This window comes from Aulonocara sp. 'chitande type north' Nkhata Bay, linkage group LG5, assembly GCF_057382095.1.
Source record: "Aulonocara sp. 'chitande type north' Nkhata Bay isolate Kocher_YH1m ecotype deep benthic linkage group LG5, A_spYH_male_GT1.1, whole genome shotgun sequence".
Classification (NCBI taxonomy): domain Eukaryota; kingdom Metazoa; phylum Chordata; class Actinopteri; order Cichliformes; family Cichlidae; genus Aulonocara; species Aulonocara sp. 'chitande type north' Nkhata Bay.
Genome location: NC_141348.1, coordinates 10,742 through 27,189, shown reverse-complemented (window position 1 = coordinate 27,189; position 16,448 = coordinate 10,742).

Below are 16,448 nucleotides of genomic sequence, written 5' to 3'. Positions count from 1 at the left end.
GAATCAGAAATCAAGTTTGCGGAATTTAAAACGAAACTCCGCAGCTATGAGGACACTGAGAAAATGCGCTTAATGGAACAAGAGGATAACATCATGAAGGCGAGAGTGCAACCCAGCGTGAGACCCGCAGCAGCTGCTAATGACCACAGGAGAGACATGTCAGACATAGTCTGTTTTAAGTGTGGCCAACGGGGACACAAGGCCAGAGCATGCCGCTACAGACAGTGGTGCGGTCACTGTAGGAGCAACACCCATCGAGAGTCGACTTGCAGGAGACGACAACGGAATGATGAAGCACGCATAGCCTCGGAGGAGGGCGACAACGCAGAGAGCGACGACACCTATGTCTTCCGGATGAGCGATGACTACGCGGCACCTCAACAGCCACAAGACATCAGGACCAAAGGCCTAATGGTGGATACTGGCGCAACATCACACATCCTGAATGATAAAACAGCGTTCAAGAAATTTAATGACAACTTCCAGCCGGGAACGCACTGTGTGGAATTAGCTGATGGCACCAGGTGTAAAGGAGTGGCTGAAGGCAGAGGAGATGCAGAGGTGTGCTTGATTGACAGCAGAGGGAGACAGTGTAAAACAACACTGAAAGACGCCCTATGCATTCCCTCATTTCCACAGAATATCTTCTCTGTGAGAGCGGCCACCACGAACGGAGCCACTATCATCTTTAAGAAAGGAAGGAATGTCCTTCAACACAGAGACGGTACAAAGTTTCACATCCATGAGCACAACAGACTTTATTACCTTGAGACTGTAAGTGAGTACGATGATAAGTGTAATAATTGTTTTGATGTGCAGACATGGCATGAAATTTTGGGACATTGCAATCATAGTGACATTCTGAAGCTACAAAATGTGGTTGAAGGTATGAAAATCAAAGGGAAAACTGACAAAGAAAGTTTGAACTGTGAGGTGTGTATTCAGGGAAAATTTGTCCAGACTAGGAATAGAAACCCTGACAGGAGAGCTGAGAAACCTCTCGAGCTGGTACATACGGATCTAGCAGGGCCGATAGATCCAGAATCACGAGATGGACACAGATATGCATTATTGTTTACCGATGACTTTTCCGGTGCAGTATTTGTATATTTTCTCAAAAACAAAAGTGAAACAATGCAAGCAACTGAAATCTTTTTGGCCGATACAGCCCCACTCGGGAAGGTAAAGTGTATCAGGTCAGACAACGGCACAGAGTTCATGGCAAAGAGTTACCAGGTATTGTTAAACAAACATGGAATAAGACATGAAACTTCAGCCCCATATTCCCCTCACCAGAATGGTACAGCGGAACGTGGCTGGAGAACACTTTTTGATATGGGGAGGTGCATGCTTATTGAGAGTGCCATACCAAAGGAATTATGGACGTATGCAGTTCAAACAGCGGCTATCGTGAGAAACAGATGCTTTAACAACCGGACAGGGCAGACACCTTACTTTTTGCTGACTGGGCGGAAGCCCAATCTATCCAGAATGCGAAAGTTTGGGTGTGAGTGTTATGCTTACAAGCAAAACAAGGGTAAGCTGGATTCTAAGTGTACAAAAGGGATTTTTGTAGGCTATGACAAAAACAGTCCAGCATACAAGGTTTATTTCCCAGACAGCGCCAAAGTGCAAAAGTTTAGGCTGGTTAAGTTTGTAACCAAACACAATGAGGAAAAGCAAACACAAACTGATACGACATCTGAGGATGAAGACATACAGGTGAGGGAGAGACCAAACGTGAACAGGGAAAGCCCCAGTACCAGTTCACAGGAACCAGATACTGACAACCAACCAGAAGTGAACAGTCAGATCCCACTTAGTGATGAGACTGAAAACTCCAGAAGGTATCCTTCTAGAACAAGAAAGAAACCAGATTATCTAAATGAATATGAGTCAGGAGAAGACATTGATGATCAAGTGCTGACTAACATAGACTACTGTTACAGACTGATAAGTAACTCACCCGTGACATTCAGTGAAGCTGCAAGGTCACCCAACTCTAGAGAGTGGAAAGCAGCTATGGATGAAGAAATGCAATCCTTAAAAGAGAACAACACCTTTACCCTAACAATCTTACCTGAGGGAAAGAAAGCAGTGGGGGGTAGATGGGTATATGTGAAGAAAAACAGTGGTGATGGATCAGAAAAATATAAAGCACGGTACGTAGCTAAAGGTTACAACCAGTGTTTTGGGATAGACTATGATGAAACTTTTTCTCCGACTGCTAACCTGACAAGCATAAGAGTATTGATGCAGTGTGCAATACAAGAAAACCTGATTTTGCATCAGATGGATGTAAAAACCGCATACTTGCATGCACCAATAGATTTTGAAGTGTATGTTGAGCAGCCAGAAGGCTATGAAGTAAAAGGAAAAACAGATGAGAAACTGGTCTACAAGCTGGAAAAGTCACTTTATGGGCTTAAACAGTCAGGCCGAAACTGGAACAGGACATTACATGACTATTTGATAGAGAACGGTTTCATGCAGAGTCCTGTAGATCATTGTGTTTACACAAGGAAAACAGGAAAAGAAAAAGTGATCATGATCATATGGGTTGATGATATTATTATTGCAGCCAGTGATGAAAGGGTTTTGAAAACTGTGAAGGAAATGCTAACTGCAAGATTCAAAATGAAAGATATGGGGAAACTCAAACATTTTCTTGGTATTGATTTTGAGCAAACCCAAGATTGTGTAAAAATGTTACAAGAGAGATATGTAGAAAACATACTGGAAAGATTTCAAATGCAAGACTGTAAACCAAGATCAACTCCTTGTGAACAAAGGTTGAACTACAATGATGATGCTGAGAAAATGAACAATGTCAGAATGTACAGAGAGGCAGTAGGTAGCCTTATTTACTTGACCTCTTGCACACGACCAGATTTGAGTTTTGTTGTAAGTAAGCTGTCACAGCACTTCAAAGAACCAGCTGTGGAACATTGGACTACTGTGAAACATGTTCTAAGGTACCTGAAACAATCAAAAGACAAGACATTGTGCTACAGGAAAAGTGACAAAGATTTGAGAGTACAAGGTCACAGTGACTCAGACTGGGCTGCGGATGTGACTGACAGGAGGAGTACTACAGGTTACTGCGTAAGCCTGAATGAAGGAGGTACTTTGGTGTCATGGCGAACAAAGAAGCAGCCAACTGTTGCCTTGTCAACTTGTGAAGCAGAGTACATAGCTTTGGCAGCAACAACACAAGAATGTTTGTACTTGACACAACTGTTGCAAAGCATGTATGAGCATCAAAAGAGACCGCCAAAGATTTTTGAGGACAATCAAGGGACTATTGCATTGGCAAAGAATCCTGTTAACAGACAGAGGTGTAAGCATATCGATATCAAATATCATTTTGTGAGATCAACAGTTAATGCTGGAAATTTGATATTGGAGTATTGTCCGACAGGTCTGATGGTGGCCGATGTTATGACAAAGCCAGCAACAAAGGGGAAGTTATTGAAGTTTGAGAAATATATGTTTGGAGTGTAAACAAATAGTAAAGAAAAACTGTTTCTTTTGGAATGCATGTAAAGCTGACAACGTGAGTGCAAGTGGGGGTGTTGAGCTAGTTAATAGGTATGCCCTCGTTGTCATCTGTTGTGATTTTATTTTGAAAGGATGCTTCCTGTTATGCTGCAGAGTGCACGCGAGAGTTCAATAATAAAAACTAAGTGTTGTTCCGGTGAAAAGCCGATGCCCCACGTGTGATTATTCCTCCGTCTAGACAATATAAGTATCTTCAATATTCATGCAGATTCCGCTGGAAGACCCGTCTCTGCTAACAATATGTGCCTCTCTCTGTGAGAACACAGAAGACTCACAGGACTGAAATTGTGCATAACGAGCCGTGATCATCGAACCACAAACCACCAATGGGTTTTATCTGTCTGCTGCATCCATCAAGAAAACCCCGAACGAGGTCAAAAGACTGCCAAACACTACTACGCACTAAACCTTTTTTTTTAATGCCATCATACAATTAATTCCCTTCACCTTTTGCAGGAGCCGAGTCTCCTTATCTGTCAGTGCTGGTGGACCGTGCGAACAACATGCCCAAATATTAGCGAGCAAGAGAGTGTGGAAAAGCAAATGGAGCCGGCTGACTGACGGTAACACATTAACCAGGCTTAAATGAATAAGCGGATGTGTTATGTGTGATGATATGATGAACGGGGCCAGGGCTTTCTTTGGAGGATGTGTGGCTAATTCTTCCTTCCTGGCCTCACTACGGGCTGCTGCATTGTGTTAAGGCAGATTTCATCAGCAGAATCTGGCTTCCACCACCATAAGTGGAGGTATGAGACGCATTTTTGGCCTGAAGTTCAAGGTTAGCTGACACAAATCTTTAAAGCATGTACTTAAGGAAAAAAGAGAAAGGGAAAAGCTTCACACAAAGTACAGATAACCTTTAGGTAACCTTTATCGCTATCGAAACACCTACATATGGATGTGACCGCAAAGTTCTGTAAAAAGATGACTAATTTTTTTCAGTCACAGGTACAAGCGGAGGAGTGACGTTTTCAGCTTTTTACTTCTGTATTTTTGTAGTGCACACCCCAAAATATTTTTGCATTAGTCATCTACAAGCCACCTAACATCCTTGTTTCATTTCATCTCAGTGACAGCCACCTCTAAAGTGTGTTAGAACAGCATTCACCGGGCCTGCTGACAGCATGTCAGACAAATCAGCAACCAAGGGAGAAAGATGAGTTCCTTGAGGAAAGGTTGAACTGATAAGAGCGACAAAAGCAGAAAGATGGAGTTGGGATGTGCAAGGGAGAGGACAGAGAAAGTTTATTTACACTTTGCTGGAGCAGGGATGAGCTCACAGACCAGCTGCATCTTACGGGGTGTGCTTGAACATGAGTGAGGGAGGAATGAGAGGGGTGGGGTGGGATGGGGAGTGGAGGGGGGTTGCCAGATCAAAGATCATCCCTCATTCCCCAGACTCGGTCCTGCAAATGCAGCAGGGAAGTGAAGCCACAAATATGGCATCCAAAGCCATGGGGTGAAATATATCTAGTCTGTGAACTTCTTCAACAAGACCATAAACACAAAAATGGAAATGATGTGAACATGTGCAAACATGGCTTGGGGTCACAGACAAAACCAAAACTGGAACGGTTTTGTCAAGTCAATGAAATGAGCAGTTTGGTCTCAGAGTTAAAAAAAGCATGCAGCCTCTGAATCGCACAAGCAGCAGTCTTTCTGCACTTCTAAATCTGTTTGAGAATACCCGATGAAAGAGTTCACCTGCATACAACTGCAAAGCAGTGCACGGTGATTGTAGCAGACAGAAAGAGGTGACAGCAAGTGTTTGTGGCCGGTTATAGTACCGGCCATTTTTCAGCACAGGCAGACAGGACATGGTTATTCGTAATGAGCAGTTCTCCATTCTCAGGCCCTGTGTGATATTCCCACAGTGCAATGTTGTTATTTCACATTCCACAAAGGTATTGTCCCATTTTTGTGCCGAGGTATACACCAGAGATTTCCCAGTAAGTGGTGTAATGAGCAGGGGTTGACAGGGTTTAACAGGAGAATTAGTGCCTGCAGAGTCAGTCAGTTGGGGGCAGATGAGGTCCAAAGCTGTGGGCTTTTGTCTCCATCAGCAGCTCCCAGTTACCCAGTCCAGGCACTACAGGGAACTACTGAGCCCCAAGCATTTGGTATTTGCTCTAGCGCCAGTATTACCAAGAGGTCTTTTTTTCCCTTTTTCTTTTTTTACATTTCCTCAACAGAAACTGGCTTCAAATCCGCTTAACCTTGTCTAAAATCTGGATCTCACCATAAACACTTCCTTCTGAAACCCAGTGGAGTGGGTGCAACACAGTTAAGCTAACCTCAACCCTTTGCACAAACACAAACACACTGTGAGCAGCCACGAAGATGTGGAAAGTCCGGTTATTTGAAAATCAGCTAATCCTATACACTGCCCGATGGGGAGAGCGGGGCTTCAAACCAAAGTCTCCCACAACTTTTCAGTCCAAATAGTCCAACGTACACTAAACTAACCTACACATCGTTTCCACCCTGATCTAAACGTCCGCCCACAAAGATGAAAGATAATTTGTCTAAATAGCTTCACTCCCGGGGTGGGAGGCTAAACTGAACCTGGTGGTGTGGCAGAGGACCAGAGAGTCAGATGAAAAGCTCCGTAGGCTGATAAGGAAGCCTGGCAGACTGCATGATGAGAAACCTGGCCTGTAATGGAGTATTGGCGATTTACCGGGTCTGCATGTGTGCAAATGGCTGCGGCTAGATTGAGCAACAAGACAAGGCCACCTACAGAGAGACAGCAATAGAGAGAGAGAGAGACAGAGAGCAAGAGAGAAAATCAGAGGAAGGGGCTGTGCAGATAAGACGGGATTAGATTGTGAGAGCAGAGAGAGAAATTGGTCAGCTCAAGCAGTAGTCTTTTCCGCTTTGTAAACTGCTCTCAGAAAATACACAATATCCTGACTGTGCCTTCTTAATCAACTGATTTAAGAAAGGAAAGGCTTCCCATTTACCTCAAGATAAGAAGGTAAAAAATATCATTTTTCCAACTGTCAAAATATTTCTTCATGTTCGTCTGTAAATGCAGCGCTGAAAAGACTTTTTATCTGTTTAACGCCTTCAGGGAGCAGAAGACACTGGGCTGGCCTAGGAATAAAAATAAAGACATATCTTCAAAGAGCATCTCAGTGGAGTCTTCGTCTCATTCTACATTTTCCATACCTTGTGGCTAGAATACACAAGCTCACAAAAAGTGGTAAGCATACAGTACGAGCGGGTATTAATTTAAGGAGGAAACGTGAGTGAAGGCGTGAATATAAAAACAGCTTTTTATGATCCCTGAGACGTTGGAAGATTGGAAGTACGGTGAACACGGAACAAAAACGTGCCGAGCAGGAGGAGGAAGAGAGGAAAACTAAAAGTGGAATAACATAATAATGTTGCCGCGTCTTCACCGCCAGTTTATCCAGTGTTCTCAGCTTGATCGTACCCGCCTCACTGTTCCTCTGTTTACGATCAGGCCCCATAAATTCACACATAGCACAGACTCACGCAAGCTCCCACTCGCCCGCTGTTTGTGCTGCTGGCATCCTTTTACAGTACTGATAGTTTGAACACCCAGGGATTATGCCTTCATAAAACACTCCTTGTCTAATTAACAGCCTGAGAGACACATGAAAGGGAAAGGATTTTTTTTCCCCTGCCTCTTCTTCCCTTTTTTCTTTTTTCTTTTTTTTGCTCCTCTGGCCTACCTTTTCTGGCAAATTTGGAAAATACAAAATGATAAAAGACAAAAAAGAGAAACAGCTATCATGTTAGGATACAACATAGGAGATGTCCATCATTTGCAATGTACACTTGTAGTGTGGATTGCATGTTTTGTCATACTGTTGTACTCTGTAATCGATGCTCTCATTCATTTACTCAAACATTCATCTGCAGAGTCAGCCATATTATGTGCACTAGCTAAAGCTGCCTGTGTCAGCATCCGTGTGCAAAGTCAAGGACTCAAATGCATAACTTTAATACAATTAAAAACAGGTCACAAAGGGCGCCTGGCTCTACTTTAGCCAGGCTAAACACAGTTTCCACATTAAAAAAAAGTTGTGTATTTTAACCTTCTCTGGGGATCTACTTGGTATTCACAGTTACCCTTGAATGGTCATAGAAGAAACTGTGGTTCTTGGCACCTCTACTGTATGTTTGCTTAATTTTTAAGCCCCCAGATATTGATACGTGGCTGCACTGCACAACCTCAACCCACTCCGTGTCATAAATAAGAAACTACAAAAGTGGATGAGACTTTGTTCCTCAGCATCCTCCAAAATGAAAATGAAAAATATATTTAGAAAAAGAGACTGCAGACACTCTGTAGAGCCACACTCCAGACTCTTTTCATCTGGTAAATGATGGCTTTCCTCACTTCAAAGGGCAAACGCAACAAAACTCGATGACCCTTAGAAGCTCGACTCATCATCCACGCGGGCGCTCTGCAAGTTTACCAAGCTGTATGGGTGTTAAACATCTGAGGGCTCCTGGCAAACATCATCAGCTCCATAGAGAACTCACTTACGCCCAGAGCCTCTCACGAGTCACACCCCATTAAGATCAAAGGTCAAACGAAAAAGCCTTGTAGACCTTGAGAAGTAAAGTAGCGTAGAGAATCACCACACAGACACACACAGAAAACATCCAGGGTTAAGTCTAGAGACTCCAAATCAGGAGGTCTGCTAGTGCTCAAGGGCCACTTCATCCCTCGTGTGTGTGTGTGTGTGTGTGTGTGTGTGTGTGTGTGTCTGTGCTTGAGAACGGGGGACGCTGACTCAGCGTGGAGCGGCTTATTTGACCGCAGTCAGTCTCGTGGGAGCGTTCAGAACATCAGGGGCCAAACTGCTCTGAGAGTCATGCGATAACCTCTGGTGACCTCTTTGTCTGACATCATCACTGACAGATAGATGTAAGCGGGGCGCTGGAGTGACTTCCCTTATATACACAAAGGGGAGATTTAGGGTGTTTGAAGGAAAAGAAGGACCTTGTGTCAGCTCGTGCAGTCAGGCAGTTTTCGCTCTAGTGTTTTTAGCGGTTTTTATGTTTCTTTCACACAAGTGGATATAGAGCATTTTCACAGTGACAGCTCTAATAAAAAAAAGAAGGGAGAACAACCTCTAACTTGCTGCCAAAGTCAAACCCCAGAGTAGGAAGCAAAGCCAAAAAAACAAGTGCAACAGAATGTCTAATAATAACAAGGCCTAGCTACCGTAAACGCGTTGACATCACACTGCTGCTGTTCTTATGGGTGACTCTGTACCAGTGACACAAATCAGACCCCACTCCTTCACTCAGCAGACGTCACAGTGCTATTAGTCCCACAGTGCTTTCGCAGGCATGTGACATCAGCAGGGTGAAGTATGGGCGGGGAAATTTTGGGTTGGGTACACTCTTTAAGAAGATACGATCTTCTGAGAAGCATCTCTGCGAGTGTTTTGCTCACTTTGTACAGAGCTGTCTGTACTTTCTGTCCACACACAGAGGGCCGGACAAATACACAGCGATTAGAAGAAATGATGCACATAGCGAGCGTCAACATAAGCAGAAATTAAATAAACGTATCCTTCCTGAGAGAACTGCTGTGTAAAAACATGCAGAGAGAAAAGCAAAAAAGGGTTTTTTTCTGCACAGCAGGCAGAGCAGAGAAATGTCCTCTGGGGTTCTTCCTCTTGAGAAGTCCCCATCAGAAAGTGGACAAGCTGGTCAATGGGGGTCACGGAGCATGCTCAGTGCTTCTTTCCCACAGAACTGCCTCAGTTTATATCCTGGCTCCTACATACCATGTAATGCTGCCCAGAGAACTGTCACTTCCTTGAAACCACTGGTCAGCAGAGGCCCTGCCAAGTCAGCGATTTTATAACACATTGTTGGCCCGAGTTTGCCTTGAGAATATTGCCAAAACACAAAACCTGTGATAAGTTGATAGCAGTGTCTTTCTATATTCGGGGGGGTCAGTAGTTATAAATAACCCCTTCCCGTGCGCCATTTACTCCCTCCGTCTCAAACTTGTGGCTCCGTGAGTCGCTCCAGGATGTATGTCCCCAGTCAGACATGCATGGGGAAGTACACGTTTGAGCTCACAGGCGTTTCACACAACACATCCGGCTCTGCCAGGTATGAGACAGACCACGTTCTCGTCCAGCCACAGCCCTGTCCTGTTAATCACCAGCCCACCACCCTTGCATTGTCCAACACAGGGTGGGATGTGGGTGTGTATTGGCAGTTACCTTTGACCCACTGGAGCAACTTATGCACACACCTTTCACAGTCTTCATTCATCCCTTGACTGCTGGGCGTCAGATCCTGGACACACACGTGCTTACTCACACTTACCATCAGAGGATACCCTGGAGAACGGAGAAGAATTCATGGAAGGAACATGGACTCCCTCTCCTTTACACACACACACACACACACACACACACACACACACACACACACACACACACAGAAACTTGTCCAATGCTCGTACAACATGAGACGCATGCGATATCATCACTCAATAACTTTTATTGCTCAAGAAAATATCAGAATCAGAATCAGAGTTTGCTGGCTTAAGATGCGGATTTCTAAACAGAAGCAGGAAGCGCTCCTGTTTGTTCTTCTGATCTTAGTACATGAAGTTTTTATGATTTCCCAACTGAAAGAGATCAGTCAGGATTTCTGGTACAAAACAGAGAAAAAAAATCCCCACCCCCTTTCCCAACTTTCTTACACCCCTTTAAAAACTATTGAGACATCCTGTGGAGGATCACCATACTCACACAAAAATGCACTACAGTCACACGGTTGCCAATAACAACATTAAATCCACAAAGAAATCGAAAATATTAAATGCAGTTTCTTTTTCTCCATAGCTGTGCCCTCTGCGATTCGCTGCCATGCCTCTACAACTGCACTGCGAGGATTTCCCGTGTAAATCAGTAACAGGTACCAGGGAGATATTTTCTGTTTGAGCCTCAGGTGACAAAGCTGATTCCTGAGAATGGCAAACTTAACAGTAAATGTGGACTTTCTCAGTCATTGACTGGCTATTGCCTTCTGTATTTTTACTGTAAATGTGGGCCTCTTACAATGGCAGTGATAATAAAACCACTTTTCACTCCAAAGATGAATAAACAAAAACTGTCTTCTCACTGCTTTAATTTGCTAATGGCTGTTATCAAATACAGAATTAAAAGGCACACATAATGCCCTCAAGGATAGTTGTCACAGAGATGCATTCTTATAAACATTGCCCCCTCTCCCAAATCACAGCGACAAACGATGTTCTCTGTGTTTGTAGAAATCAGAAAAGAAGGGAAGATTAATGAAGAGCGCCTGGTAACTCCTGTATTTTACCTGTAAGCCTCCTTGATTTATCTCCTCTCGCTTGAGGACTCAAACGGGCCTCTGTCTTTCAAATTGAAACTGAAGTTATTTCTTTTGGGCTGCAGCTGCCATAAAAGGGTGCACAGATCACTGGTCCTTTTAGATTATGGCCAGGACAACTCCTGAGATGTGAAACCAGCTTTTTAGCTGTTAAGTTCTGAATTCAGCAGCAACTTTGACTCCTGTGTGGTTCTGGTAGGCAGTCAGTCTATCAGATGTGATAACTGTATTTGATTTTCTGAAAATATCTGAAGATGGAAAAAAAAAAACCCACTGAACTGAAAGATGAATAAATATTTTGTAGAGCTGAGGGAATCTACGAAGTGTTGTGACTTTATTGTTCCAGGTCAAACCTTTTTCATGCTTGGAATTTTACTGGAGAAATATGAATCATTGTTCTGAAAGAATACAGTAATCTCTTTTCTATCTACATTTTAATGTTGCTGCCATTGAAAATAGAGAAAGTCATCTCTTTGCTCCAGGATCTTCCATAGGTATAACTTTACTAACCTTAGTGAGTTTGATTCACAGTTGTTGCTACTCAGTAATTAGCCAGTCATTCAGTTGCATATATAACTTAAGCTGACAGAGATCCGACTGGGATCAAAATGTTAAAGCTGTAAGTAACAATGCAATTTTTTCACAGGGAGTGATCCAGACCATGATGTTTAAAGCTCCCTATTTTAACTCTTTTTCACCTTTGGATGTGTATTAGAGGTAACTTTTGTCATATTCCACCCATGCTTCCTGAGCTAAATGACTGGTTCTGCATCAGAAGTTAGTGAAGATAATCTCTGGGCTACTCTTGGAAAAACCCAGAACCTCTTCCTGTGCTAAAACGTGTCACTAAGGGTACAGCGGAGGTTGTCTAATGTCATCTTTATGGGGTAAAGAGTCAACAGTTCAAAAAATCCTTATTCATCTTCTACTGGGCCGCTGTGCTGTCCATTTATTCTACCTTCCCATTAACACCTGACCTGCCCAGAGGGTCAGTCAATGAGCTCGTCAATAGCTTCAATGCTAACATGTTAAATGTAATGGACACTATTGCTCCCATTAAGGTGAAGGTTATCTCTGGAAGGAAAAAGTCTCCATGGAGAAACTCCACACTGGTGAAAAATGAAAAAAGAGAGTGTAGGAAAGCTGAGCGCAGATGGAGAAAAACAAACCTCCAGGTTCATTATGACATCTATAAAGAGAAACTTCACAATTATAATTTACAACTGAGGAATGCAAGGAGGTCCTACTTCTCTGACATCATCACTAAAAACAGCCATAATGCTCGGGTCTTATTTTCTACAGTTGACAGGCTAACAAACCCTCCTGTGTCAGTGGCAGCTGAACTTCATTCGACCATGGCCTGCAATGACTTTGCCAAATTCTTCACTGAAAAAATCCAAAAAATTAGACAAGCAATTGGTACATCAACAGCAGATCCAGGATATGTACTGTGTCCACCAAAAAACTGTTTAAACACCATGAAACAGTTTCAACCTATTAACAGCAAAGACCTGGAGGACATCTTAGGTCAACTGAACTCCTCCTCCTGCTGTTTAGATGTCCTGCCAACAAGTTTTTTCAAAAAGGTCTCAAAGACTTTAGAGTCAGACCTGTTACAGATCGTCAACTTTTCTTTATTATCAGGTGTGTTTCCAGAATCACTAAAAACTGCTGTAATCAAACCTATACTGAAAAAGGACAATCTTGACAAGACACAAATGAACAACTACAGGCCGATCTCAAATCTCCCGTTTTTAAGTAAGATCATTGAAAAAGCAGTTTCCCAACAGCTCAGTTACTTCTTAAAACAGAATAATTGCTACGATGCCTTCCAGTCAGGTTTTAGACAGAACCACAGCACTGAAACCGCTCTGACCAAAGTGTTTAATGACATATGTCTGAATACAGACAGTGGAAAAATGTCAGTCCTAGTTTTACTGGATCTCAGTGCAGCATTTGATACAGTTGACCACAACATGTTACTCAAACGACTGGAGAACTGGACAGGTCTTTCAGGAACTGTACTAAACTTGTTCAAAACATACGTAGAAAACAGGAAATACTTTGTATCAATAGGTAACTTCACATCTGAGCAGACAAGTATCACATGTGGAGTTCCCCAAGGTTCCATCTTGGGACCCCTTCTGTTTAACATCTACATGCTCCCACTGGCACAGATTATAAACAACAACAAAATAAACTATCACAGCTATGCAGATGACACACAAATATATATCACAATGTCACCAGGAGACCGAGGCCCTGTACAGGCTCTTGGTAAATGCATTGAGGAAATCAATGACTGGTTGTGCCACAATTTTCTCCAGCTAAACAAAAACAAAACTGAGGTAATAGTCTTTGGCGCCAAAGAAAAACGATTACAGGTCACCAGAGAACTTCAATCTATACATCTAAAAACCACAAACCAGGCGAGAAATTTGGGTGTAGTGATGGATGCAGACCTAAACTTAGAAAAACACATTAAGACAATAACAAAGTCAGCTTACTATCACCTCAAGAATATATCAAGGATAAAAGATCTGATGTCTCAACAGGACCTGGAAAAACTAGTCCATGCATTCATCTTTAGTAGGCTTGATTACTGTAACAGCATCTTTACAGGTCTACCTAAAAAATCAGTCAGACAACTACAGCTCATTCAGAACTCTGCTGCTCGAGTCCTCACTAAGACCAAAAAAGTGGACCACATCAGTCCAGCTCTGAGGTCCTTACACTGGCTGCCTGTCCGTCAGAGGATAGACTTTAAAGTTCTGATGCTGGCCTATAAAGCTCTGAATGGTTTAGGACCAAAATACATCAATGACCTCCTGACCCAGTATGAACCATCCAGATCCCTCAGGTCATCTGGATCCGGTCTTTTATCAGTTCCCAGAGTCAGAACCAGACACGGAGAAGCTGCATTCAGCTTTTATGCTCCTTATATCTGGAACAAACTCCCAGAAAGCCTCAGATCAGCTGAAACACTCAGTTTATTTAAATCCAGGTTGAAGACTCACCTGTTCTCAGCTGCATTTGAATAAAGCACCAAATCCACACTTTAAGCTTAAATTTCAAAACTTACATTTAACTACTGATTTTATCTACTGTTCTGATTTTATCTGTTTTGATTTTATATACTGTTGTTTGTTTGTTTGTTAATTAGTTAGTTAGTTTATTTGCTTGTTTTATTCAATTTTAAATCATGCTTTTTATTTGTTCTTGTTTCTAATGTCTCTGTAAAGCACTTTGAATCACCTTGTTGTTGAATTGTGCTATACAAATAAACTTGCCTTGCCTTGCCTTGCCTTCAGTTCGATGTTTAGTTCAGATCTGTTCTAAGGCCGCCCTCTCTTTAAGCCAGCTTTCTCCCAATTGGGTGTCCCTCACAAATTTGACAGCATTTAAGGCTAGGTCACCTTTCACAATTAATGTGTTTTGATCATAGCTAACCCAATGTATTTTAAATATACGCACAGCTGTAGCTCAGGGGTGGAGAGAGTTCTCTACCAATCACAAGGTCGGTGGTTCAGCCTTGGATGCTCCAGTCTGGTTGTCTAAGGAATTTTACTTGGACCTCAAGTTGCTCTCCGGTGCATTCATCAGCAGTGTGTATGAATATATGTGTGAAAGAGTTAGATAAGTAAGCGTTTGTGTGAATAGGTTAATGAGGCATGTTTTACGGAGCACTTTGAGTGCTCAAAAACAGTAGAAAAGCACTATATAAGAGCTAGTCCATTTACCATTTAAAATTTTTATAGTTAGGTATATATGCTGACACAACAGCTTCCTTTCTACAGTTAAAAAGAAAAGAAAAAAATAATAACTTACTAGTTTATCACTAGATCTTCCCAGCTGTAAAAATTTACCTACTAGTTGGGATGCAGCCTGGTTTTCTGAAAGGACCGCCTTTGCGTGCCCACTCCAAAGAACCCAGTTTCCTCTGGTCAGCCACTTTACACCAGTAGAGCACACTGAGCAGGAAGTTTACAGCCACCACAGTCAACTCAAAGCATGCCTATCTTTGTTCAAGCAACCAAACAGTCTTTGTTCTGCGCAACAAAGGAGAAGCCTTAAAAACAGAGAGCACAGAGAGTGTCTCAGGACTGTTTGGTGCCATGATACAACTCAATACTGTGCAGAAAACAACTACAGTCTCCAGATCTCCACAGCCTCAGGCACACTGACAATAATCAGGCCACATTAACTCTATCATTTGTGGAAATGTTTATTCCAAATGTATCGTTCATTATTTCTGCTTTGTATTATGCAGCAAGCCATTCGAGGTCAGAACGCAGATGTATATCTGATTTGTGTTTTTCTTGGCCGACTGCAGCCTTATTAGCATGCTGTGGAACTTCTTGCAATTCCCTCTGTGGTGGAGATCAACTGTGTGTATGTATGTTGCACTGAAAAACCAATTTAATTTGTGTACACAGTATATATATACTGTATGTGTGTTGTATATGTTAATGCATTCCCAGATTTGCAGCTTTAAGTCAGTTATTGCCTTATGTTCTCTTAACTTTGTGTGGATTATGCATTCCAACTTTATCTCATTGTGTTTATGGGGCTCTCTAATACAAGCTGTCACTCCACATGAATCTTTGCTCTTAACCAGAACTCCCTACAAAATGGTCCTTACAGTGGAGCTGCTGTTATAATGGGAATAAAAACTCTGAAAGGGCCCATGAGAAATCACTTAACTTGTGTTGGCTCAGCATAATTCTGTAGTGGGTTCTGCTGATGACTGTGTGTCCGGTCCTCACAGCCTGTCGTTAACTCTGCCGTGTTAAAGATGAACTAGCACTTTGATGTAGTGATGCATAAAGGGCCATGGAAAACGCACCGTGCAGTGGTCGGGTCATAACTCAACTTGAAAGCAAACCATGTGTTAATTGTCCGTGAGTGTGTTTGCTGGATAGACGCACAGTGTATATAGGGAGGCATGCAATCATTCTTTTTCATGTAGTAAACACCTAATCGACCCACGCAGGCCTTCCAGCCCTCTTTGCAGCCTAAGCTAGAAGACTTTTATATCACTCATTAAAGGAAACAGTCTAAGAGGCCTTATACAACCTTTGGCATTTGGCAATCTGTGATTTGAGTTTGCAGAGCTTCCAAAAAAAAGAACATGTAGTGTGCTCAACTCCACTGATAAGATTCATCCTCTTACCCTTGTACAGTGAGACCAGTGTATTACCAGATGGTGTGTGTTCTTTAAAATCCAAACAGGTCAACGGAAAATGGGAAACCCTGAACCACCGAGAACTATGCATGCTTCAAAAAGCACTTGAATATCCAAACACAAGCAACAGTAGAGGGCGTCTCACCACAATATCACTGACCCAGAGTCAGCATTTGCCCCAGTGGAATCTGCTCACACTCTGTTGGACTGAATCAATACTGTGAACAAAGAAGCTTCAGACGGTCATCTCCTCTCCAACCCTGGCTTTGATGAATACAGTCAAACACACATACATGCACAGAAATTCCTTCGGTGACATATTGATCCGTTT